The following is a 26,190-nucleotide window of genomic DNA, read 5'->3' as shown; positions in this document are numbered from 1 at the left end:
TAGGAAGGTTGTATACAAAATAACTGTAGGACAACCACGTTCTTACCAAGCTCTAAGAAACATATGGAACGTTATGTGCTAGCTGGGATACCTTCCATTTGCAACCCTAGTCGTACCCCATCACAACCCAAAATATATACGTTTGTTTCCTCCACTGTTTGTAAAGAACGTTAAATGTAAACAAACACTGTATAGCCTCAAAACAAGGTTAAAACTATACATTTTATATCACAAATGGTCTGTCCTTGCATCCATAGCTTTGTCTATTCATTTGACAGTGGTTACATTTCGCCAACCCCATCCCTTAGATTTTTAGAGAAAGAGATGCAGGGAGAACTTATTTTCAGTGAAGGATACGAGCCTGAAGCCACTCCTAAGCATTCTGGAAAGTAAAGTAACAGACAGCTTTAATGTGTATGTGTGTGTGTGTGTGTGTGTGTGTGTGTGTGTGTGTGTGTGTGTGTGTGTGTGTGTGTGTGTGTGTGTGTGTGTGTGTGTGTGTGTGTGTGTGTGTGTGTGTGTGTGTCATAAAAGTAGAAGTTCCACTTTAACTTTAAGAAGTTGAAGTTGACCAGATTACATAGATTGTGCTGAGCGATTACTACTTATTTTCTGGGGGGAGTTTCGGTTCTTTTATTTTAAAAGTTTAGATTATTTCTTTAGACATTAAATGTACTATGCATTATGTGGGTTGAATGCTGTAACAACTCATTAAATGTACTATGCATTATGTGGGTTGAATGGTGTAACAACTCATTAAATGTACTATGCATTATGTGGGTTGAATGGTGTAACAACTCATTAAATGCACTATGCATTATGTGGGTTGAATGGTGTAACAACTCATTAAATGTACTATGCATTATGTGGGTTGAATGCTGTAACAACTCATTAAATGCACTATGCATTATGTGGGTTGAATGGTGTAACAACTCATTAAATGTACTATGCATTATGTGGGTTGAATGGTGTAACAACTCATTAAATGTACTATGCATTATGTGGGTTGAATGGTGTAACAACTCATTAAATGTACTATGCATTATGTGGGTTGAATGGTGTAACAACTCATTAAATGTACTATGCATTATGTGGGTTGAATGCTGTAACAACTCATTAAATGTACTATGCATTATGTGGGTTGAATGCTGTAACAACTCATTAAATGTACTATGCATGTAACACAGAATAAAACAATGAATGAAAGTAGTGACTGCCCATTACTACTTATGACTTATCAACCATCATTTATTCACATTACTTTAATAAGATATTTGTTTTATTTGATGACTTTATTATTTCATTTCAAGTCTCTATAGAGCTGCTGCCTATGCTGTCTGACAAAATCACTATTTGAGTAGTTATTCAAAGTAAATAAGACATACTTTTATGACTGCTGAATGCCAACTATCAATCACTTAGTTTGTATTATTTTTGAGTTGGCAAAGCAACTGCTTTTGCCAACATGTCTATGCTTGTGGGAATTGGTTCTATTCATTATTTTTTCCATTTGACTGTGTGTTCAGTTCTGTTTCCCTACCATACATCTGTTTTCCACCTGCACAAATGTTTAGCGGTGATCAGTAACTTTTCTTTTCTCAGTTCTGGTTTCTAATAATATAGTGACGGAGTTACACCCAGTGGTGATTTTAGCATGTACATCTTGGTCGGGCTTTGCTGGATGCATGCCATCATGGACACTACACAACACAACACTTAACAATACATGAATTGCACTATAACAGTGACAAGTGGTGCCCACAAACTGTTAGGGCCGACATAGAGCTGTCCCAACAGAAGAGTCCCAACACCTTACCACTGCTACACCTGGCTTTCAGTGGAGCCCTGTCTGTCAGCGAAACAGTTCATTCAGCCTCATTCACTGCCTTTCAAAAAACAATTTTTTTTATCTAACCTTTATTTATCCAGATAAGAAAGACCCTTTAAGGTTAGAAACCTCTTTTAAACATAGCTGATATGTGTCCGTGTGCTCCCTCTCCCGCCTCTAGGTCACCAGGCTGCTCGTTAGGACGCACACCTGTCACCAGTGTTAGGCGCATAATGACACTCATCTGCACTCCATCCCCTCCTTGATTACCTGCCCTATGTACACTGCTCAAACAAATATAGGGAACACTAAAATAACACATCCTAGATCTGAATGAATGAAATATTCTTATTAAATACTTTTTCTTTACATAGTTGAATGTGCTGAACACAAAATCACACAATTATCAATGGAAATCAAATGTATCAACCCATGGAGGTCTGGATTTGGAGTGACACTCAAAATTAAAGTGGAAAACCACACTACAGGCTGATCCAACTTTAATGTAATGTCCTTAAAACAAGTCAAAATGAGGCTCAGTAGTGTGTGTGGCCTCCACGTGCCTGTATGACCTCCTACAACGCCTGGGCATGCTCCTGATGAGGTGGCGGATGGTCTCCTGAGGGATCTCCTCCCAGACCTGGACTAAAGCATCCGCCAACTCCTGGACAGTCTGTGGTGCAACGTGGCGTTGATGGATGGAGCGAGACATGATGTCCCAGATGTGCTCAATTGGATTCAGGTCTGGGGAACGGGTGGGCCAGTCCATAGCATCAATGCCTTCCTCTTGCAGGAACTGCTGACACACTCCAGCCACATGAGGTCTAGCATTGTCTTGCTTTCGGAGGAACCCAGGGCCAAGCGTATGGACTAGCATATGGTCTCACAACGGTCTGAGGATCTCATCTCGGTACCTAATGGCAGTCAGGCTACCTCTGGTGAGCACATGGAGGGCTGTGCGGCCCCCCAAAGAAATGCCACCCCACACCATGACTGACCCACCGCCAAACCGGTCATGCTGGAGGATGTTGCAGGCAGCAGAACGTTCTCCACGGCATCTCCAGACTCTGTCACGTCTGTCACATGTGCTCAGTGTGAACCTGCTTTAATCTGTGAAGAGCACAGGGCGCCAGTGGCGAATTTGCCAATCTTGCTGTTCTCTGGCAAATGCCAAATATCCTGCACGGTGTTGGGCTGTAAGCACAACCCCCACCTATGGACGTCGGGCCCTCATACCACCCTCATGGAGTCTGTTTCTGACCGTTTGAGCAGACACATGCACATTTGTGGCCTGCTGGAGGTCATTTTGCAGGGCTCTGGCAGTGCTCCTCCTGCTCCTCCTTGCACAAAGGCGGAGGTAGCGGTCCTGCTGCTGGGTTGTTGCCCTCCTACGGCCTCCTCCACGTCTCATGCTACCACTAGAGTGAAAGCACCGCCAGCATTCAAAAGTGACCAAAACATCAGCCAGGAAGCATAGGAACTGAGAAGTGGTCTGTGGTCACCACCTGCAGATCCACTCCTTTATTGGGGGGTATCTTCCTAATTGCCTATAATTTCCACCTGTTGTCTATTCCATTTGCACAACAGCATGTGACATTTATTGTCAATCAGGGTTGCTTCCTAAGTGGACAGTTTGATTTCACAGAAGTGTGATTGACTTGGAGTTACATTGTGTTGTTTAAGTGTTCCCTTTATTTTTTTTGAGCTGTGTATGTCACTCCCTTTGGTTTCTTCCCCAGGAGTCATTGTTCCTGTATCTGTTTCATGTCAGCGTGCTGTTCGTGGGTCTTGTTTTGTTTATTTATTAAATGTTTTCACTCCCTGCACTTGCTTCCCGACTCCCAGCGCACTCGTTACAGAATGAGGTGTTGGAGCCGGAGCTACCTGGGAGGTCTCAGACGATTTGTAGGCTCGATAGGCTCCCATGCCGAAGCTAGGTGAACAGGTTCCCGTGCCTCAGCTGAGGCACTCATGGCCGGTGAGCACTGATACGTTTTATCTATAATTTCTCTTCATTATCTCTATTAATATGACAAGGATTAAAAAGGATTTGCCAGTAGATTGTCGACTTGATTCACGATGACGACTGCTAGTTAAGACTTTGAAAGTAAGATGTTGATCACTCCAATCAAAGCTACTGTACATATAACGTTATTTGACGTCATTCTATCTGTGGCCAATGAACTCGAGCCTTCTTGGAAGGACACTTGCAATATAACTATGGCGGGACCCAAAGGGCTGAAATTTTGACTGTCTACCCTTAGTAAGCACTTAAACTTGGCGATGACGTACTGTCCCCATGAGAAAGAGAACACTGGGCCAATCACGGCGCAATGCTTCTATTTTCTGATGGCTCTGCCCCACCTGCCCTGAATGATAGGTCGCCACTGTTCACACCCCTTGACTTATTCCACCTTTTGTTGTGTTACAGCCTGGATTTAAAATGTATTAAATATGTTTTGTCACTGCCCTACACGTAATACCCCATAAAGTAAAAGTGGAATTATGTTTTTCTACATTTTTATAAATTAATAAAAAATTGAGTCAATAAGTATTCACCACAAAGACCTGGGAGGTTTTCCAATTTCTCGCAAAGAAGGGAACCTATTGGTAGATGGCTTGTACGCTGTGTGTGGAAGTCAGGAGATGCTAAATGAGTTTGTGTAAATTAACGTCAATTACCCTGAGACCGACAGTTATTTGCTTGACAATCACCGGCTAATGAAATTCCGTGACCCTCACTGAAGGCATAAGCTACAGCTAGCTAGACAGTGCAGAGTAGTTGACACAAAGAGAGAGAAAGACAGTAGTTGAACAGTTTTAAACAAATTAATTTATTCCAAAATGAAGGAGAAACAAGAGCACAATATATTTAGTTGTATTTTTTAAACTTTCACTTTCACTTGTGAATGCAGCTAGATAGTTTACTCTACTCAAACACTCGGGTCAAACAGAGAGGGATGCTATGTAAGCTAGCTGGCTATGGCTATTCAACACTGGAACGCTTCCAAGTCAAGGTAAGCTTTTGGTTTTATTAATTTATTGCCATCGGGGCCGCCAGTGTAACTGCTAAACTGCATTCTGACTGTACACTGTATTGCATGATTGTAGCAGGGTTACTAACGCGTTAGTTCTAGTATGTTTACAATGACGTGGCAATGATGTAGGCTGTGTGTAGCTATTAGCGATCACGATATGAGGGTTTGGCTTGGAAAGTGTTTTTGGCATGGTCACAGACAGCTGATGTGTTGTACACTGAAGTCCACAAACGAAGGGAAAAGGTGAGAAGAGGAGAGTGCACACATAGTTGCGATAAGGAATTATATATACAATGAGCAAACTGATCATGCTGTTTTAATGTGACTGCTATGAAAGTGAACTGTGTTTGCGAGTGATCAGAGGAGTATTCATTCAGCCAATTCTGTTGAAAACGTTTCTTAAATGGAAGCAAATTAAATTAAACGGAATATACATACCTGAATTTGTCCAATAGAAACTCTAATTTGCAACTGTTGGACAAATGATTACACCCTAGATTAGCTAGATGCGGGCAAGATTGCGCAGGGCAGTATTGAATGTGTCACTGTCTGTCACCTTGATTACTCAAAATTCTCTCGACCTGTGCACCTACATTGTAAACTTTAATTCATAGGCTAGGATGTAGCAACCTCATGATGGGTACAGGGAAAAGTGATTGCATCCATCTTAATACGTTTTCATGCATCCTGTTTGTAACAAGGCAAAAATAAAAGGGCAAAGCAATTGACTTTTTGTCCCGAATACGACGTGTTATGTTTGGGGCAAATCCAATACAACACACTACTGAGTACCACTCTCCATATTTTCAAAGAATAGTGGTGGCTGCATCATATTATGGGTATGCTTGTAATCATTAACGACTGGGGAGTTTTTCAGGATAAAAAAAAACCTGGAATGGAGCTAAGTGCAGCCAAAATCCTAGTGGAAACCCTGGTTCAGTCTGCTTTCCACCAGACACTGGGAGATGAATTCACCTTCCAGCAGAACAATAACCTGAAACACAAGGCCAAATCGACACTGGAGTTGCATACAGTGAAGACAGTGAATGTTCCTGAGTGGCCGAGTTACAGTTTAGACTTAAATCTACTGAAAATCTATGGCAAGACCTGAAAATTGTTGTCTAGCAATGATCAACAACCAATTTGACAGAGCTTGAAGAATTTTGAAAATAATAATCGATAAATGTTGCACAATCTAGGTGAGGAAAGCTCTTAGAGACCTACCCAGAAAGTCTCACAGCTGTAATCACTGCCAAAGGTGCATCTACAAAGTATTGACTCAGGGTGTGAATACTTACAGTACCAGTCAAAAGTTTGTACACACCTACTCATCCAAGGGTTTTTCTTAATTTGTACTATTTTCTACACCTCCAGGATGTGTAAGGACTATTTGACCAAGAAGGAGAGTGATGGAGTGCTGCATCAGATGACCTGGCATCCACAATCACCCAACCTCAACCCAATTTAGATGGTATGGGATGAGTTGGACCACAGAGTGAAGGAAAAGCAGCCAACAAGTTCTCAGCATATGTGGCAACTCCTTCAAGATGGTTGGAAAAACATTTCAGGTGAAGCTGGTGGAGGGAATGCCAAGAGTTTACAAAGCTGTCATCAAGGCAAAGGGTGGCTTGCTAAGCAAGCAGTGTGGTATCTTTTTACATATGGGTGGCCCCAGGAATCAAACCCACTATCCTGGCATTGCAAGCACCATGCTCGAACAACTGAGTTACAGAGGAACACTTTACTACGTTGTTCAGTATCAATCTCAAAGGACTCTGACAATAGCATGCTAATTAGTTTGTCTTTTACTTTCTAATGACTGTAACGGGACCTTCTGAGAGAGGTCGTTTTATGAAGCCTTATGGATATGACCAGGAGTAATAAGAACCAGGAAAAACAATGCTTTGAATGTTCAATAGAGAACTATGTTATTTTGGCCTCCATACTGCAGTGCTGTGGACCGTGTAGGGTTCAGTTCAAGATACTGTGTGTGTGTGTGTGTGTGTGTGTGTGTGTGTGTGTGTGTGTGTGTGTGTGTGTGTGTGTGTGTGTGTGTGTGTGTGTGTAGGGTATTTAACGCTGCAGTGCCTCTGAGTCATAACTCTTTCTTTATTGCATCTGATCTGAAAACAGTAACAAACACACACACACACACACACACACACACACACACACACACACACACACACACACACACACACACACACACACACACACACACACACACACACACACACACACACACACACCTCCCCAGCTGCCGATATGGAGATCGGCTCACATATTGATTACAGTTTTTCACCTGTTCAAAATGACACAACTTAACATCAAAGTATTACCATTTCAAAATGCAATTCACATATTACATCTGAGATGACTGTCTATTCATTTCATTACAATGATTGAACTATCAATTGATACAACTGCTCAAAATGATAAGTAACTGTTGCATTACTCTTAATGCATAGTTTTATGGAAACTGACAAACAATATTCCATGTTTAGAAAGTTTCAGGATAACGAGATCCATTGACACCAATTACCGTGGAACATGAACCAATTGGACTACATTATCTATGGATGTAATATTTCATCATCATTCTTTATCAGACACTGTTTCTATGGATCCATGTACTTTTCCAGACCATGTTTTCAGATTTGACATTACTGTACACTTTATTAGGTACACCTCTCTAGTACTGGGTAGGACTCCCTTTTGCCTCCACAACAGCCTGAATTATTCACGGTGTTGTACGTTAAGAGATGCCCTTCTGCACACCACTGTTTTAAACAGCTGTTATTTGAGCATTTGTGGCCTTTCTGTTAGCTTGATGGAATGAGCCTGGACATTCTCCTCTGACCTCTCTCACTAACAAGGTGTTTTTTTCCCACAGAACTGCCGCTCACTGAATGTGTTTTGTTTATCGCACCATTATCTGTAAACTCTAGAGACTGTAGTGCGTAAAAATCCCAGGAAGGCAGCTGTTTCTGAGATGCTGGAATCACCATGTGTGGCATCAACAATCATACCACGGTCAAAGTTGCTTAGATTACGCATCTTGCCTGTTCTAGTGTTTGGTCGAACAACATCTAAAGCTACTACAATATTTAATGATTGTACGAACAACTACACAGCTAAACTATTTGTATCTTGTGTGTGGCTGATCTAAATTAATGTTCCTATGGTATTTCATGATAAATGAGTTATTTGAACCAATGATTCTGCAAGTGCAAGGTTTCTTTAGCGATATGAATGCACAATGCAATGTTTTGAACATTGGACATCCTGTGTTACAAGTGATGACCGTTTTGAGTTTTGTGTCTAGAGTTTGGAAAATGAACATAAGTTTCTGAAATTAGTCTAACTGTCTTCTTCCTCTGACGAGGAGGAGTAGTAGGAAGGATCGGAGGACCAATGCGCAGCGTGGTAAGGGTCCATCTTTTTAATAAAGTAAATTAACACTGAACAAAAACAACAACGTGCAAGACTGCAACAGTTCTGTCTGGTGCAGGTACAAACACTCAACAGAAAATAATCACCCACAACTCAAGGGTGAAACCAGGCTACCTAAGTATGGTTCTCAATCAGGGACAACGATTGACAGCTGCCTCTGATTGAGTACCATACCAGGCCAAACACAGAAATCCCAAATCATAGAAAAAAGCACATAGACAACCCACCCAACTCACTAAAACAAAGACTAAACAAAAGAACTAAGGTCAGAACGTGACAATTAGTGCCAAAGTGATTGTTAAAAACTGTAAAGTGTCCCCACCTAATCATTACAAGCTTCACCCATGGGCTTCCAAATTAAGACTTACAACACTTTCGGATTTGAAATGAAATGCAATGCCATGTGAGAGAGTCTCTGTCTCTGTGTGTGTGTGTGTGTGTGTGTGTGTGTGTGTGTGTGTGTGTGTGTGTGTGTGTGTGTGTGTGTGTGTGTGTGTGTGTGTGTGTGTGTGTGTGTGTGTCATAAAAGTAGAAGTTCCACTTTAACTTTAAGAAGTTGAAGTTGACCAGATTACATAGATTGTGCTGAGCGATTACTACTTTCTGGGGTCGGTTCAGTTTCGGTTCTTTTATTTTAAAAGTTTAGATTATTTCTTTAGACATTAAATGTACTATGCATTATGTGGGTTGAATGCTGTAACAACTCATTACATTTCCTATGCATTATGTGGGTTGAATGCTGTAACAACTCATTAAATGTACTATGCATTATGTGGGTTGAATGCTGTAACAACTCATTAAATGTACTATGCATTATGTGGGTTGAATGCTGTAACAACTCATTAAATGTACTATGCATTATGTGGGTTGAATGGTGTAACAACTCATTAAATGTACTATGCATTATGTGGGTTGAATGCTGTAACAACTCATTAAATGCACTATGCATTATGTGGGTTGAATGGTGTAACAACTCATTAAATGTACTATGCATTATGTGGGTTGAATGCTGTAACAACTCATTAAATGTACTATGCATTATGTGGGTTGAATGCTGTAACAACTCATTAAATGTACTATGCATTATGTGGGTTGAATGGTGTAACACAGAATAAAACAATGAATGAAAGTAGTGACTGCCCATTACTACTTATGACTTATCAACCATCATTTATTCACATTACTTTAATAAGATATTTGTTTTATTTGATGACTTTATTATTTCATTTCAAGTCTCTATAGAGCTGCTGCCTATGCTGTCTGACAAAATCACTATTTGAGTAGTTATTCAAAGTAAATAAGACATACTTTTATGACTGCTGAATGCCAACTATCAATCACTTAGTTTGTATTATTTTTGAGTTGGCAAAGCAACTGCTTTGCCAACATGTCTATGCTTGTGGGGGAATTGGTTCTATTCATTATTTTTTCCATTTGACTGTGTGTTCAGTTCTGTTTCCCTACCATACATCTGTTTTCCACCTGCACAAATGTTTAGCGGTGATCAGTAACTTTTCTTTTCTCAGTTCTGGTTTCTAATAATATAGTGACGGAGTTACACCCAGTGGTGATTTTAGCATGTACATCTTGGTCGGGCTTTGCTGGATGCATGCCATCATGGACACTACACAACACAACACTTAACAATACATGAATTGCACTATAACAGTGACAAGTGGTGCCCACAAACTGTTAGGGCCGACATAGAGCTGTCCCAACAGAAGAGTCCCAACACCTTACCACTGCTACACCTGGCTTTCAGTGGAGCCCTGTCTGTCAGCGAAACAGTTCATTCAGCCTCATTCACTGCCTTTCAAAAAAACAATTTTTTTTTATCTAACCTTTATTTATCCAGATAAGAAAGACCCTTTAAGGTTAGAAACCTCTTTTAAACATAGCTGATATGTGTCCGTGTGCTCCCTCTCCCGCCTCTAGGTCACCAGGCTGCTCGTTAGGACGCACACCTGTCACCAGTGTTAGGCGCATAATGACACTCATCTGCACTCCATCCCCTCCTTGATTACCTGCCCTATGTACACTGCTCAAACAAATATAGGGAACACTAAAATAACACATCCTAGATCTGAATGAATGAAATATTCTTATTAAATACTTTTTTCTTTACATAGTTGAATGTGCTGAACACAAAATCACACAATTATCAATGGAAATCAAATGTATCAACCCATGGAGGTCTGGATTTGGAGTGACACTCAAAATTAAAGTGGAAAACCACACTACAGGCTGATCCAACTTTAATGTAATGTCCTTAAAACAAGTCAAAATGAGGCTCAGTAGTGTGTGTGGCCTCCACGTGCCTGTATGACCTCCCTACAACGCCTGGGCATGCTCCTGATGAGGTGGCGGATGGTCTCCTGAGGGATCTCCTCCCAGACCTGGACTAAAGCATCCGCCAACTCCTGGACAGTCTGTGGTGCAACGTGGCGTTGATGGATGGAGCGAGACATGATGTCCCAGATGTGCTCAATTGGATTCAGGTCTGGGGAACGGGTGGGCCAGTCCATAGCATCAATGCCTTCCTCTTGCAGGAACTGCTGACACACTCCAGCCACATGAGGTCTAGCATTGTCTTGCTTTCGGAGGAACCCAGGGCCAAGCGTATGGACTAGCATATGGTCTCACAACGGTCTGAGGATCTCATCTCGGTACCTAATGGCAGTCAGGCTACCTCTGGTGAGCACATGGAGGGCTGTGCGGCCCCCCAAAGAAATGCCACCCCACACCATGACTGACCCACCGCCAAACCGGTCATGCTGGAGGATGTTGCAGGCAGCAGAACGTTCTCCACGGCATCTCCAGACTCTGTCACGTCTGTCACATGTGCTCAGTGTGAACCTGCTTTAATCTGTGAAGAGCACAGGGCGCCAGTGGCGAATTTGCCAATCTTGCTGTTCTCTGGCAAATGCCAAATATCCTGCACGGTGTTGGGCTGTAAGCACAACCCCCACCTATGGACGTCGGGCCCTCATACCACCCTCATGGAGTCTGTTTCTGACCGTTTGAGCAGACACATGCACATTTGTGGCCTGCTGGAGGTCATTTTGCAGGGCTCTGGCAGTGCTCCTCCTGCTCCTCCTTGCACAAAGGCGGAGGTAGCGGTCCTGCTGCTGGGTTGTTGCCCTCCTACGGCCTCCTCCACGTCTCATGCTACCACTAGAGTGAAAGCACCGCCAGCATTCAAAAGTGACCAAAACATCAGCCAGGAAGCATAGGAACTGAGAAGTGGTCTGTGGTCACCACCTGCAGATCCACTCCTTTATTGGGGGGTATCTTCCTAATTGCCTATAATTTCCACCTGTTGTCTATTCCATTTGCACAACAGCATGTGACATTTATTGTCAATCAGGGTTGCTTCCTAAGTGGACAGTTTGATTTCACAGAAGTGTGATTGACTTGGAGTTACATTGTGTTGTTTAAGTGTTCCCTTTATTTTTTTGAGCTGTGTATGTCACTCCCTTTGGTTTCTTCCCCAGGAGTCATTGTTCCTGTATCTGTTTCATGTCAGCGTGCTGTTCGTGGGTCTTGTTTTGTTTATTTATTAAATGTTTTCACTCCCTGCACTTGCTTCCCGACTCCCAGCGCACTCGTTACAGAATGAGGTGTTGGAGCCGGAGCTACCTGGGAGGTCTCAGACGATTTGTAGGCTCGATAGGCTCCCATGCCGAAGCTAGGTGAACAGGTTCCCGTGCCTCAGCTGAGGCACTCATGGCCGGTGAGCACTGATACGTTTTATCTATAATTTCTCTTCATTATCTCTATTAATATGACAAGGATTAAAAAGGATTTGCCAGTAGATTGTCGACTTGATTCACGATGACGGCTGCTAGTTAAGACTTTGAAAGTAAGATGTTGATCACTCCAATCAAAGCTACTGTACATATAACGTTATTTGACGTCATTCTATCTGTGGCCAATGAACTCGAGCCTTCTTGGAAGGACACTTGCAATATAACTATGGCGGGACCCAAAGGGCTGAAATTTTGACTGTCTACCCTTAGTAAGCACTTAAACTTGGCGATGACGTACTGTCCCCATGAGAAAGAGAACACTGGGCCAATCACGGCGCAATGCTCCTATTTTCTGATGGCTCTGCCCCACCTGCCCTGAATGATAGGTCGCCACTGTTCACACCCCTTGACTTATTCCACCTTTTGTTGTGTTACAGCCTGGATTTAAAATGTATTAAATATGTTTTGTCACTGCCCTACACGTAATACCCCATAAAGTAAAAGTGGAATTATGTTTTTCTACATTTTTATAAATTAATAAAAAATGAAAAGCTAAAAGCTCTTGAGTCAATAAGTATTCACCACAAAGACCTGGGAGGTTTTCCAATTTCTCGCAAAGAAGGGAACCTATTGGTAGATGGCTTGTACGCTGTGTGTGGAAGTCAGGAGATGCTAAATGAGTTTGTGTAAATTAACGTCAATTACCCTGAGACCGACAGTTATTTGCTTGACAATCACCGGCTAATGAAATTCCGTGACCCTCACTGAAGGCATAAGCTACAGCTAGCTAGACAGTGCAGAGTAGTTGACACAAAGAGAGAGAAAGACAGTAGTTGAACAGTTTTAAACAAATTAATTTATTCCAAAATGAAGGAGAAACAAGAGCACAATATATTTAGTTGTATTTTTTTAAACTTTCACTTTCACTTTCACTTGTGAATGCAGCTAGATAGTTTACTCTACTCAAACACTCGGGTCAAACAGAGAGGGATGCTATGTAAGCTAGCTGGCTATGGCTATTCAACACTGGAACGCTTCCAAGTCAAGGTAAGCTTTTGGTTTTATTAATTTATTGCCATCGGGCCGCCAGTGTAACTGCTAAACTGCATTCTGACTGTACACTGTATTGCATGATTGTAGCAGGGTTACTAACGCGTTAGTTCTAGTATGTTTACAATGACGTGGCAATGATGTAGGCTGTGTGTAGCTATTAGCGATCACGATATGAGGGTTTGGCTTGGAAAGTGTTTTTGGCATGGTCACAGACAGCTGATGTGTTGTACACTGAAGTCCACAAACGAAGGGAAAAGGTGAGAAGAGGAGAGTGCACACATAGTTGCGATAAGGAATTATATATACAATGAGCAAACTGATCATGCTGTTTTAATGTGACTGCTATGAAAGTGAACTGTGTTTGCGAGTGATCAGAGGAGTATTCATTCAGCCAATTCTGTTGAAAAACGTTTCTTAAATGGAAGCAAATTAAATTAAACGGAATATACATACCTGAATTTGTCCAATAGAAACTCTAATTTGCAACTGTTGGACAAATGATTACACCCTAGATTAGCTAGATGCGGGCAAGATTGCGCAGGGCAGTATTGAATGTGTCACTGTCTGTCACCTTGATTACTCAAAATTCTCTCGACCTGTGCACCTACATTGTAAACTTTAATTCATAGGCTAGGATGTAGCAACCTCATGATGGGTACAGGGAAAAGTGATTGCATCCATCTTAATACGTTTTCATGCATCCTGTTTGTAACAAGGCAAAAATAAAAGGGCAAAGCAATTGACTTTTTGTCCCGAATACGACGTGTTATGTTTGGGGCAAATCCAATACAACACACTACTGAGTACCACTCTCCATATTTTCAAAGAATAGTGGTGGCTGCATCATATTATGGGTATGCTTGTAATCATTAACGACTGGGGAGTTTTTCAGGATAAAAAAAAACCTGGAATGGAGCTAAGTGCAGCCAAAATCCTAGTGGAAACCCTGGTTCAGTCTGCTTTCCACCAGACACTGGGAGATGAATTCACCTTCCAGCAGAACAATAACCTGAAACACAAGGCCAAATCGACACTGGAGTTGCATACAGTGAAGACAGTGAATGTTCCTGAGTGGCCGAGTTACAGTTTAGACTTAAATCTACTGAAAATCTATGGCAAGACCTGAAAATTGTTGTCTAGCAATGATCAACAACCAATTTGACAGAGCTTGAAGAATTTTGAAAATAATAATCAATAAATGTTGCACAATCTAGGTGAGGAAAGCTCTTAGAGACCTACCCAGAAAGTCTCACAGCTGTAATCACTGCCAAAGGTGCATCTACAAAGTATTGACTCAGGGGTGTGAATACTTACAGTACCAGTCAAAAGTTTGTACACACCTACTCATCCAAGGGTTTTTCTTAATTTGTACTATTTTCTACACCTCCAGGATGTGTAAGGACTATTTGACCAAGAAGGAGAGTGATGGAGTGCTGCATCAGATGACCTGGCATCCACAATCACCCAACCTCAACCCAATTTAGATGGTATGGGATGAGTTGGACCACAGAGTGAAGGAAAAGCAGCCAACAAGTTCTCAGCATATGTGGCAACTCCTTCAAGATGGTTGGAAAAACATTTCAGGTGAAGCTGGTGGAGGGAATGCCAAGAGTTTACAAAGCTGTCATCAAGGCAAAGGGTGGCTTGCTAAGCAAGCAGTGTGGTATCTTTTTACATATGGGTGGCCCCAGGAATCAAACCCACTATCCTGGCATTGCAAGCACCATGCTCGAACAACTGAGTTACAGAGGAACACTTTACTACGTTGTTCAGTATCAATCTCAAAGGACTCTGACAATAGCATGCTAATTAGTTTGTCTTTTACTTTCTAATGACTGTAACGGGACCTTCTGAGAGAGGTCGTTTTATGAAGCCTTATGGATATGACCAGGAGTAATAAGAACCAGGAAAAACAATGCTTTGAATGTTCAATAGAGAACTATGTTATTTTGGCCTCCATACTGCAGTGCTGTGGACCGTGTAGGGTTCAGTTCAAGATACTGGAGTGTGTGTGTGTGTGTGTGTGTGTGTGTGTGTGTGTGTGTGTGTGTGTGTGTGTGTGTGTGTGTGTGTGTGTGTGTGTGTGTGTGTGTGTGTGTGTGTATTTAACGCTGCAGTGCCTCTGAGTCATAACTCTTTCTTTATTGCATCTGATCTGAAAACAGTAACAAACACACAACACAACACACACACACACACACACACACACACACACACACACACACACACACACACACACACACACACACACACACACACACACACACACACACACACACACACACACACACACACACCTCCCCAGCTGCCGATATGGAGATCGGCTCACATATTGATTACAGTTTTTCACCTGTTCAAAATGACACAACTTAACATCAAAGTATTACCATTTCAAAATGCAATTCACATATTACATCTGAGATGACTGTCTATTCATTTCATTACAATGATTGAACTATCAATTGATACAACTGCTCAAAATGATAAGTAACTGTTGCATTACTCTTAATGCATAGTTTTATGGAAACTGACAAACAATATTCCATGTTTAGAAAGTTTCAGGATAACGAGATCCATTGACACCAATTACCGTGGAACATGAACCAATTGGACTACATTATCTATGGATGTAATATTTCATCATCATTCTTTATCAGACACTGTTTCTATGGATCCATGTACTTTTCCAGACCATGTTTTCAGATTTGACATTACTGTACACTTTATTAGGTACACCTCTCTAGTACTGGGTAGGACTCCCTTTTGCCTCCACAACAGCCTGAATTATTCACGGTGTTGTACGTTAAGAGATGCCCTTCTGCACACCACTGTTTTAAACAGCTGTTATTTGAGCATTTGTGGCCTTTCTGTTAGCTTGATGGAATGAGCCTGGACATTCTCCTCTGACCTCTCTCACTAACAAGGTGTTTTTTCCCACAGAACTGCCGCTCACTGAATGTGTTTTGTTTATCGCACCATTATCTGTAAACTCTAGAGACTGTAGTGCGTAAAAATCCCAGGAAGGCAGCTGTTTCTGAGATGCTGGAATCACCATGTGTGGCATCAACAATCATACCACGGTCAAAGTTGCTTAGATTACGCATCTTGCCTGTTCTAGTGTTTGGTCGAACAACATCTAAAGCTACTACAATATTTAATGATTGTACGAACAACTACACAGCGAAACTATTTGTATCTTGTGTGTGGCTGATCTAAATTAATGTTCCTATGGTATTTCATGATAAATGAGTTATTTGAACCAATGATTCTGCAAGTGCAAGGTTTCTTTAGCGATATGAATGCACAATGCAATGTTTTGAACATTGGACATCCTGTGTTACAAGTGATGACCGTTTTGAGTTTTGTGTCTAGAGTTTGGAAAATGAACATAAGTTTCTGAAATTAGTCTAACTGTCTTCTTCCTCTGACGAGGAGGAGTAGTAGGAAGGATCGGAGGACCAATGCGCAGCGTGGTAAGGGTCCATCTTTTTAATAAAGTAAATTAACACTGAACAAAAACAACAACGTGCAAGACTGCAACAGTTCTGTCTGGTGCAGGTACAAACACTCAACAGAAAATAATCACCCACAACTCAAGGGTGAAACCAGGCTACCTAAGTATGGTTCTCAATCAGGGACAACGATTGACAGCTGCCTCTGATTGAGTACCATACCAGGCCAAACACAGAAATCCCAAATCATAGAAAAAAGCACATAGACAACCCACCCAACTCACTAAAACAAAGACTAAACAAAAGAACTAAGGTCAGAACGTGACAATTAGTGCCAAAGTGATTGTTAAAAACTGTAAAGTGTCCCCACCTAATCATTACAAGCTTCACCCATGGGCTTCCAAATTAAGACTTACAACACTTTCGGATTTGAAATGAAATGCAATGCCATGTGAGAGAGTCTCTGTCTGTGTGTGTGTGTGTGTGTGTGTGTGTGTGTGTGTGTGTGTGTGTGTGTGTGTGTGTGTGTGTGTGTGTGTGTGTGTGTGTGTGTGTGTGTGTGTGTGTGTGTGTGTGTGTCATAAAAGTAGAAGTTCCACTTTAACTTTAAGAAGTTGAAGTTGACCAGATTACATAGATTGTGCTGAGCGATTACTACTTTCTGGGGTCGGTTCAGTTTCGGTTCTTTTATTTTAAAAGTTTAGATTATTTCTTTAGACATTAAATGTACTATGCATTATGTGGGTTGAATGCTGTAACAACTCATTAAATGTACTATGCATTATGTGGGTTGAATGCTGTAACAACTCATTAAATGTACTATGCATTATGTGGGTTGAATGCTGTAACAACTCATTAAATGCACTATGCATTATGTGGGTTGAATGCTGTAACAACTCATTAAATGTACTATGCATTATGTGGGTTGAATGGTGTAACAACTCATTAAATGCACTATGCATTATGTGGGTTGAATGCTGTAACAACTCATTAAATGTACTATGCATTATGTGGGTTGAATGGTGTAACACAGAATAAAACAATGAATGAAAGTAGTGACTGCCCATTACTACTTATGACTTATCAACCATCATTTATTCACATTACTTTAATAAGATATTTGTTTTATTTGATGACTTTATTATTTCATTTCAAGTCTCTATAGAGCTGCTGCCTATGCTGTCTGACAAAATCACTATTTGAGTAGTTATTCAAAGTAAATAAGACATACTTTTATGACTGCTGAATGCCAACTATCAATCACTTAGTTTGTATTATTTTTGAGTTGGCAAAGCAACTGCTTTGCCAACATGTCTATGCTTGTGGGGGAATTGGTTCTATTCATTATTTTTTCCATTTGACTGTGTGTTCAGTTCTGTTTCCCTACCATACATCTGTTTTCCACCTGCACAAATGTTTAGCGGTGATCAGTAACTTTTCTTTTCTCAGTTCTGGTTTCTAATAATATAGTGACGGAGTTACACCCAGTGGTGATTTTAGCATGTACATCTTGGTCGGGCTTTGCTGGATGCATGCCATCATGGACACTACACAACACAACACTTAACAATACATGAATTGCACTATAACAGTGACAAGTGGTGCCCACAAACTGTTAGGGCCGACATAGAGCTGTCCCAACAGAAGAGTCCCAACACCTTACCACTGCTACACCTGGCTTTCAGTGGAGCCCTGTCTGTCAGCGAAACAGTTCATTCAGCCTCATTCACTGCCTTTCAAAAAACAATTTTTTTTATCTAACCTTTATTTATCCAGATAAGAAAGACCCTTTAAGGTTAGAAACCTCTTTTAAACATAGCTGATATGTGTCCGTGTGCTCCCTCTCCCGCCTCTAGGTCACCAGGCTGCTCGTTAGGACGCACACCTGTCACCAGTGTTAGGCGCATAATGACACTCATCTGCACTCCATCCCCTCCTTGATTACCTGCCCTATGTACACTGCTCAAACAAATATAGGGAACACTAAAATAACACATCCTAGATCTGAATGAATGAAATATTCTTATTAAATACTTTTTTCTTTACATAGTTGAATGTGCTGAACACAAAATCACACAATTATCAATGGAAATCAAATGTATCAACCCATGGAGGTCTGGATTTGGAGTGACACTCAAAATTAAAGTGGAAAACCACACTACAGGCTGATCCAACTTTAATGTAATGTCCTTAAAACAAGTCAAAATGAGGCTCAGTAGTGTGTGTGGCCTCCACGTGCCTGTATGACCTCCCTACAACGCCTGGGCATGCTCCTGATGAGGTGGCGGATGGTCTCCTGAGGGATCTCCTCCCAGACCTGGACTAAAGCATCCGCCAACTCCTGGACAGTCTGTGGTGCAACGTGGCGTTGATGGATGGAGCGAGACATGATGTCCCAGATGTGCTCAATTGGATTCAGGTCTGGGGAACGGGTGGGCCAGTCCATAGCATCAATGCCTTCCTCTTGCAGGAACTGCTGACACACTCCAGCCACATGAGGTCTAGCATTGTCTTGCTTTCGGAGGAACCCAGGGCCAAGCGTATGGACTAGCATATGGTCTCACAACGGTCTGAGGATCTCATCTCGGTACCTAATGGCAGTCAGGCTACCTCTGGTGAGCACATGGAGGGCTGTGCGGCCCCCCAAAGAAATGCCACCCCACACCATGACTGACCCACCGCCAAACCGGTCATGCTGGAGGATGTTGCAGGCAGCAGAACGTTCTCCACGGCATCTCCAGACTCTGTCACGTCTGTCACATGTGCTCAGTGTGAACCTGCTTTAATCTGTGAAGAGCACAGGCGCCAGTGGCGAATTTGCCAATCTTGCTGTTCTCTGGCAAATGCCAAATATCCTGCACGGTGTTGGGCTGTAAGCACAACCCCCACCTATGGACGTCGGGCCCTCATACCACCCTCATGGAGTCTGTTTCTGACCGTTTGAGCAGACACATGCACATTTGTGGCCTGCTGGAGGTCATTTTGCAGGGCTCTGGCAGTGCTCCTCCTGCTCCTCCTTGCACAAAGGCGGAGGTAGCGGTCCTGCTGCTGGGTTGTTGCCCTCCTACGGCCTCCTCCACGTCTCATGCTACCACTAGAGTGAAAGCACCGCCAGCATTCAAAAGTGACCAAAACATCAGCCAGGAAGCATAGGAACTGAGAAGTGGTCTGTGGTCACCACCTGCAGATCCACTCCTTTATTGGGGGGTATCTTCCTAATTGCCTATAATTTCCACCTGTTGTCTATTCCATTTGCACAACAGCATGTGACATTTATTGTCAATCAGGGTTGCTTCCTAAGTGGACAGTTTGATTTCACAGAAGTGTGATTGACTTGGAGTTACATTGTGTTGTTTAAGTGTTCCCTTTATTTTTTTGAGCTGTGTATGTCACTCCCTTTGGTTTCTTCCCCAGGAGTCATTGTTCCTGTATCTGTTTCATGTCAGCGTGCTGTTCGTGGGTCTTGTTTTGTTTATTTATTAAATGTTTTCACTCCCTGCACTTGCTTCCCGACTCCCAGCGCACTCGTTACAGAATGAGGTGTTGGAGCCGGAGCTACCTGGGAGGTCTCAGACGATTTGTAGGCTCGATAGGCTCCCATGCCGAAGCTAGGTGAACAGGTTCCGTGCCTCAGCTGAGGCACTCATGGCCGGTGAGCACTGATACGTTTTATCTATAATTTCTCTTCATTATCTCTATTAATATGACAAGGATTAAAAAGGATTTGCCAGTAGATTGTCGACTTGATTCACGATGACGGCTGCTAGTTAAGACTTTGAAAGTAAGATGTTGATCACTCCAATCAAAGCTACTGTACATATAACGTTATTTGACGTCATTCTATCTGTGGCCAATGAACTCGAGCCTTCTTGGAAGGACACTTGCAATATAACTATGGCGGGACCCAAAGGGCTGAAATTTTGACTGTCTACCCTTAGTAAGCACTTAAACTTGGCGATGACGTACTGTCCCCATGAGAAAGAGAACACTGGGCCAATCACGGCGCAATGCTCCTATTTTCTGATGGCTCTGCCCCACCTGCCCTGAATGATAGGTCGCCACTGTTCACACCCCTTGACTTATTCCACCTTTTGTTGTGTTACAGCCTGGATTTAAAATGTATTAAATATGTTTTGTCACTGCCCTACACGTAATACCCCATAAAGTAAAAGTGGAATTATGTTTTTCTACATTTTTATAAATTAATAAAAAATGAAAAGCTAAAAGCTCTTGAGTCAATAAGTATTCACCACAAAGACCTGGGAGGTTTTCCAATTTCTCGCAAAGAAGGGAACCTATTGGTAGATGGCTTGTACGCTGTGTGTGGAAGTCAGGAGATGCTAAATGAGTTTGTGTAAATTAACGTCAATTACCCTGAGACCGACAGTTATTTGCTTGACAATCACCGGCTAATGAAATTCCGTGACCCTCACTGAAGGCATAAGCTACAGCTAGCTAGACAGTGCAGAGTAGTTGACACAAAGAGAGAGAAAGACAGTAGTTGAACAGTTTTAAACAAATTAATTTATTCCAAAATGAAGGAGAAACAAGAGCACAATATATTTAGTTGTATTTTTTTAAACTTTCACTTTCACTTTCACTTGTGAATGCAGCTAGATAGTTTACTCTACTCAAACACTCGGGTCAAACAGAGAGGGATGCTATGTAAGCTAGCTGGCTATGGCTATTCAACACTGGAACGCTTCCAAGTCAAGGTAAGCTTTTGGTTTTATTAATTTATTGCCATCGGGGCCGCCAGTGTAACTGCTAAACTGCATTCTGACTGTACACTGTATTGCATGATTGTAGCAGGGTTACTAACGCGTTAGTTCTAGTATGTTTACAATGACGTGGCAATGATGTAGGCTGTGTGTAGCTATTAGCGATCACGATATGAGGGTTTGGCTTGGAAAGTGTTTTTGGCATGGTCACAGACAGCTGATGTGTTGTACACTGAAGTCCACAAACGAAGGGAAAAGGTGAGAAGAGGAGAGTGCACACATAGTTGCGATAAGGAATTATATATACAATGAGCAAACTGATCATGCTGTTTTAATGTGACTGCTATGAAAGTGAACTGTGTTTGCGAGTGATCAGAGGAGTATTCATTCAGCCAATTCTGTTGAAAAACGTTTCTTAAATGGAAGCAAATTAAATTAAACGGAATATACATACCTGAATTTGTCCAATAGAAACTCTAATTTGCAACTGTTGGACAAATGATTACACCCTAGATTAGCTAGATGCGGGCAAGATTGCGCAGGGCAGTATTGAATGTGTCACTGTCTGTCACCTTGATTACTCAAAATTCTCTCGACCTGTGCACCTACATTGTAAACTTTAATTCATAGGCTAGGATGTAGCAACCTCATGATGGGTACAGGGAAAAGTGATTGCATCCATCTTAATACGTTTTCATGCATCCTGTTTGTAACAAGGCAAAAATAAAAGGGCAAAGCAATTGACTTTTTGTCCCGAATACGACGTGTTATGTTTGGGGCAAATCCAATACAACACACTACTGAGTACCACTCTCCATATTTTCAAAGAATAGTGGTGGCTGCATCATATTATGGGTATGCTTGTAATCATTAACGACTGGGGAGTTTTTCAGGATAAAAAAAAACCTGGAATGGAGCTAAGTGCAGCCAAAATCCTAGTGGAAACCCTGGTTCAGTCTGCTTTCCACCAGACACTGGGAGATGAATTCACCTTCCAGCAGAACAATAACCTGAAACACAAGGCCAAATCGACACTGGAGTTGCATACAGTGAAGACAGTGAATGTTCCTGAGTGGCGAGTTACAGTTTAGACTTAAATCTACTGAAAATCTATGGCAAGACCTGAAAATTGTTGTCTAGCAATGATCAACAACCAATTTGACAGAGCTTGAAGAATTTTGAAAATAATAATCAATAAATGTTGCACAATCTAGGTGAGGAAAGCTCTTAGAGACCTACCCAGAAAGTCTCACAGCTGTAATCACTGCCAAAGGTGCATCTACAAAGTATTGACTCAGGGGTGTGAATACTTACAGTACCAGTCAAAAGTTTGTACACACCTACTCATCCAAGGGTTTTTCTTAATTTGTACTATTTTCTACACCTCCAGGATGTGTAAGGACTATTTGACCAAGAAGGAGAGTGATGGAGTGCTGCATCAGATGACCTGGCATCCACAATCACCCAACCTCAACCCAATTTAGATGGTATGGGATGAGTTGGACCACAGAGTGAAGGAAAAGCAGCCAACAAGTTCTCAGCATATGTGGCAACTCCTTCAAGATGGTTGGAAAAACATTTCAGGTGAAGCTGGTGGAGGGAATGCCAAGAGTTTACAAAGCTGTCATCAAGGCAAAGGGTGGCTTGCTAAGCAAGCAGTGTGGTATCTTTTTACATATGGGTGGCCCCAGGAATCAAACCCACTATCCTGGCATTGCAAGCACCATGCTCGAACAACTGAGTTACAGAGGAACACTTTACTACGTTGTTCAGTATCAATCTCAAAGGACTCTGACAATAGCATGCTAATTAGTTTGTCTTTTACTTTCTAATGACTGTAACGGGACCTTCTGAGAGAGGTCGTTTTATGAAGCCTTATGGATATGACCAGGAGTAATAAGAACCAGGAAAACAATGCTTTGAATGTTCAATAGAGAACTATGTTATTTTGGCCTCCATACTGCAGTGCTGTGGACCGTGTAGGGTTCAGTTCAAGATACTGGAGTGTGTGTGTGTGTGTGTGTGTGTGTGTGTGTGTGTGTGTGTGTGTGTGTGTGTAGGGTATTTAACGCTGCAGTGCCTCTGAGTCATAACTCTTTCTTTATTGCATCTGATCTGAAAACAGTAACAAACACACACACACACACACACACACACACACACACACACACACACACACACACACACACACACACACACACACACACACACACACACACACACACACACACACACACACACACACACACACACTCCCTCCCCAGCTGCCGATATGGAGATCGGCTCACATATTGATTACAGTTTTTCACCTGTTCAAAATGACACAACTTAACATCAAAGTATTACCATTTCAAAATGCAATTCACACATTACATCTGAGATGACTGTCTATTCATTTCATTACAATGATCTAACTATCAATTGATACAACTGCTCAAAATGATAAGTAACTGTTGCATTACTCTTAATGCATAGTTTTATGGAAACTGACAAACAATATTCCATGTTTAGAAAGTTTCAGGATAACGAGATCCATTGACACCAATTACCGTGGAACATGAACCAATTGGACTACATTATCTATGGATGTAATATTTCATCATCATTCTTTATCAGACACTGTTTCTATGGATCCATGTACTTTTCCAGACCATGTTTTCAGATTTGACATTACTGTACACTTTATTAGGTACACCTCTCTAGTACTGGGTAGGACTCCCTTTTGCCTCCACAACAGCCTGAATTATTCACGGTGTTGTACGTTAAGAGATGCCCTTCTGCACACCACTGTTTTAAACAGCTGTTATTTGAGCATTTGTGGCCTTTCTGTTAGCTTGATGGAATGAGCCTGGACATTCTCCTCTGACCTCTCTCACTAACAAGGTGTTTTTTCCCACAGAACTGCCGCTCACTGAATGTGTTTTGTTTATCGCACCATTATCTGTAAACTCTAGAGACTGTAGTGCGTAAAAATCCCAGGAAGGCAGCTGTTTCTGAGATGCTGGAATCACCATGTGTGGCATCAACAATCATACCACGGTCAAAGTTGCTTAGATTACGCATCTTGCCTGTTCTAGTGTTTGGTCGAACAACATCTAAAGCTACTACAATATTTAATGATTGTACGAACAACTACACAGCGAAACTATTTGTATCTTGTGTGTGGCTGATCTAAATTAATGTTCCTATGGTATTTCATGATAAATGAGTTATTTGAACCAATGATTCTGCAAGTGCAAGGTTTCTTTAGCGATATGAATGCACAATGCAATGTTTTGAACATTGGACATCCTGTGTTACAAGTGATGACCGTTTTGAGTTTTGTGTCTAGAGTTTGGAAAATGAACATAAGTTTCTGAAATTAGTCTAACTGTCTTCTTCCTCTGACGAGGAGGAGTAGTAGGAAGGATCGGAGGACCAATGCGCAGCGTGGTAAGGGTCCATCTTTTTAATAAAGTAAATTAACACTGAACAAAAACAACAACGTGCAAGACTGCAACAGTTCTGTCTGGTGCAGGTACAAACACTCAACAGAAAATAATCACCCACAACTCAAGGGTGAAACCAGGCTACCTAAGTATGGTTCTCAATCAGGGACAACGATTGACAGCTGCCTCTGATTGAGTACCATACCAGGCCAAACACAGAAATCCCAAATCATAGAAAAAAGCACATAGACAACCCACCCAACTCACTAAAACAAAGACTAAACAAAAGAACTAAGGTCAGAACGTGACAATTAGTGCCAAAGTGATTGTTAAAAACTGTAAAGTGTCCCCACCTAATCATTACAAGCTTCACCCATGGGCTTCCAAATTAAGACTTACAACACTTTCGGATTTGAAATGAAATGCAATGCCATGTGAGAGAGTCTCTGTCTCTGTGTGTGTGTGTGTGTGTGTGTGTGTGTGTGTGTGTGTGTGTGTGTGTGTGTGTGTGTGTGTGTGTGTGTGTGTGTGTGTGTGTGTGTGTGTGTGTGTGTGTGTGTGTCATAAAAGTAGAAGTTCCACTTTAACTTTAAGAAGTTGAAGTTGACCAGATTACATAGATTGTGCTGAGCGATTACTACTTTCTGGGGTCGGTTCAGTTTCGGTTCTTTTATTTTAAAAGTTTAGATTATTTCTTTAGACATTAAATGTACTATGCATTATGTGGGTTGAATGCTGTAACAACTCATTAAATGTACTATGCATTATGTGGGTTGAATGGTGTAACAACTCATTAAATGTACTATGCATTATGTGGGTTGAATGGTGTAACAACTCATTAAATGCACTATGCATTATGTGGGTTGAATGGTGTAACAACTCATTAAATGCACTATGCATTATGTGGGTTGAATGGTGTAACACAGAATAAAACAATGAATGAAAGTAGTGACTGCCCATTACTACTTATGACTTATCAACCATCATTTATTCACATTACTTTAATAAGATATTTGTTTTATTTGATGACTTTATTATTTCATTTCAAGTCTCTATAGAGCTGCTGCCTATGCTGTCTGACAAAATCACTATTTGAGTAGTTATTCAAAGTAAATAAGACATACTTTTATGACTGCTGAATGCCAACTATCAATCACTTAGTTTGTATTATTTTTGAGTTGGCAAAGCAACTGCTTTCTATCCTCACCATCAAGCAATCTCTCTCGGTGTCTGCTCTCCACAGACCGGGTAAGTTTAAGCAGGTGCGCAACGGATTGTCGTCATTGTAGTTAATGACCACTTTTTCTGCGCTAAACTATGTAGAATATTGGCCTGTTGGAAACTACAACTCCCCTACTATATTGCACAGTTCAGGCTTGATCTGATTTATCTCTACAGAAACTGCACATTGAGGTCACAGAAAAAAAATGAACAAAATGGAATTCAAAATAATTGAACCGACTTCGAT

The sequence above is a fragment of the Oncorhynchus nerka genome, linkage group LG3 (assembly GCF_034236695.1).
Source record: "Oncorhynchus nerka isolate Pitt River linkage group LG3, Oner_Uvic_2.0, whole genome shotgun sequence".
Classification (NCBI taxonomy): Eukaryota; Metazoa; Chordata; class Actinopteri; order Salmoniformes; family Salmonidae; genus Oncorhynchus; species Oncorhynchus nerka.
This window is presented reverse-complemented; position numbering follows the sequence as displayed.